Below are 2500 nucleotides of genomic sequence, written 5' to 3' on the forward strand. Positions count from 1 at the left end.
TCTTCCTGATTACGCTGAGCGATACGCGACGCTTTACATGATGCTTGAGATCTGATCAGTAACATAATCATCTCTATCATCCACCCTTTTTTCCATATCGTTTTTTCTTCAGTCGGCTTGGGACTCACTCCGCCTCCACGTGCACACCGGGCGGTCTGTGTTGAAGTCCGTGCGTAAAGAGGAGCGAACGGAACCGCGCCACCGCTGGTGCGAATGCGCTGTGCTTTGTCACCGCGTGGAGCTCGTAAAAGTGCAGCTGTTAATGCCTCTCTATTGTTGGGGGGTCATGCACGCGGTTGGTGTGTGAAACCCAGTAAGGTTAAAGAGCCGTGTGTGTGTGTGTGTGTGTGTGTGTGTGTGTGTGTGTGTGTGTGTGTGTGTGTGTGTGTGTGTCTCTGTGTGTGTGTGTGTGTGTGTGTGTTTGTGTGTGTGTGTGTGTCAGTGTGTGTGTGTGTGTCAGTGTGTGTGTGGTACTGTAGAGGTCTCCCACCTCCCCTACAGGACCCTTGTTAGAACCCGATGAGTTCTGTGACCCTCAACCCCTAGTTAGCACAGAACTGCAGCACTGACAGAGGCAGGCTATGTGTGTGTGGATGTACGTGTCCGCGTGTGTGTGCGTGTACGTGTGTGAGATACAGTGTGTGTGTGTGTTTGCGAGATAGAGTTTGTGTGTGTGTGTTTGTGAGATAGAGTGTGTGTGTGTTTGTGAGATAGATTGTGTGTGCATGTGTTCGAGATAGTATGTGTGTGTGTGTGTTTGCGTGTGATAGAGTGTGTGTGTGTGTGTGTGTGGGTCATCAACAGGGCACCGATTCAAGGATGGCCTGAACTTTGTGTGTTGATTGGTTGAGCGCCAGAGAGAGTAATAGTAGAATTATGGCCCTTGTGAGGTGTGTCTGTGTGTGTATGCGTGTGGGGCAAAGTGTGTTCGCATTCATATACATTCCAATGTTAATGTGTGAAATAGACAGAGACACAGAGGTACAGAGAGAGGGAGAGTAGGTCAGTCAATGTGCCGACTGGCATGTGCCTTGTGTCTGCTAGTAATCTTTTTAAGTATTTGTATGTGTGTGTGGTGTGTATGTATGTATGTGTGTGTGTGTGTGTGTGTGTGTGTGTGTCTTTTTGTGTGTATGAATGAATCTGTGTGTGTGTGTGTATGTATACATGTATGTATGTGTGTGTGTGTGTGTCTGCATATATGTGTGTGGGTGTCTTTGCTTCTGTGAATGTATGTATACGTGTGTGTGCACGTGCATTTGTGTGCGTATGTTTCTGTGTATTTCTTCAGCATGTGTGTGCGCGTGCCCGTGCGCGTGCGTGTGTACGCGTGACAGGGGGCTCTGTCGATCTCCACGGGTCTGGGCTGCCCTCACACACACACACATTCCAAGACTCGGCCAAACGGCCGCCGCTACGCCACCCAAAGCTCCGTCTAAACCCGCATTCCCCCTGGCGACCCCCCTGACTCACCGAGAGACAATGTCTCCCATACCGCACGGGCCCCGGTCCCCCCCTGCTCAGGGGCCAAGCCCTCGGCCTAAACCCCTACTGTCTCCACTCCTGGCTGCGCGCGCGCGTGTGTGTGTGTGGGTGTGTGTGTGTGTGTGTGTGTGTGTGTGTGGTGTGTGGTGTGAGTGTGTGTGTGTGTGTGTGCGTGTGTGTGCGTGGTGTGAGTGTGTGTGTGTGTGTGTGTGTGTGTGTGTGTGTGTGTGTGTGTGGTGTGTGTGTGTGTGTGTGTGTGTGTGATGGAGGGTTGTGATGCCTGCCTGGCTGGTCGTCTTCCCCCCCTCCCCCGCACCCTTCCCGCGGGGGGCTTTGCAGACGCTCCATCTCACCCCCTCTGTTTATCCATTCGTCTTTGCTTTGCTCGGGCCCCGCGCCGGGGCCCCGCGATGGACCCCTGCCCTGTGGTATCACGCTAAGCCCCGCTTTCACTGGGGGTCTTAGCGCCCCCCCCCCCCCCCCCCCCCCCCCCCCGCGGCCGCGGCTCGGGGGACAGCTGGGGCGGGGGCTCCGTCCCCCCTTAACCCGCCGGTGCGCGGCGGTCTGCTCTGTGGTGTTTTTATTGGACCCCCCCCCCCCCGGTGTCCCAGCCCGTCGCTCGTCCCTCAGATTAGGGGGGCAGCCGTCGGGGCCTTGTAACCATCGTAAGTATCTTAAGATACGCCCGGGCGCTGCGCATTCACAGACACAAGCCGCGGCGCAGGCACGGACGTGCACGCGCACGGACATACGCGCGAGCGAGCACGCACGCACGCACATATTTATAAGCGTGGATTGGTACGCAGCACGCTGAGACATCGTACGCAACACCACGCGCGCACACCGAAACCGAGTCACATCTGTTATCGACTGATTTCTTTGAGCGTTTTAATTAACTGATTTCATTGAGTGATTTCGATGCGCGAAACCAAATCGCACACATTTCTCATAGGTCTGAAGTACCGGTATGTGTTCTCAGAAGCCTGTGTGTGTGTGTGTGTGTGTGTGTGTGTGT

Source organism: Gadus macrocephalus, chromosome 21 (genome assembly GCF_031168955.1).
Source record: "Gadus macrocephalus chromosome 21, ASM3116895v1".
Taxonomy (NCBI): Eukaryota; Metazoa; Chordata; class Actinopteri; order Gadiformes; family Gadidae; genus Gadus; species Gadus macrocephalus.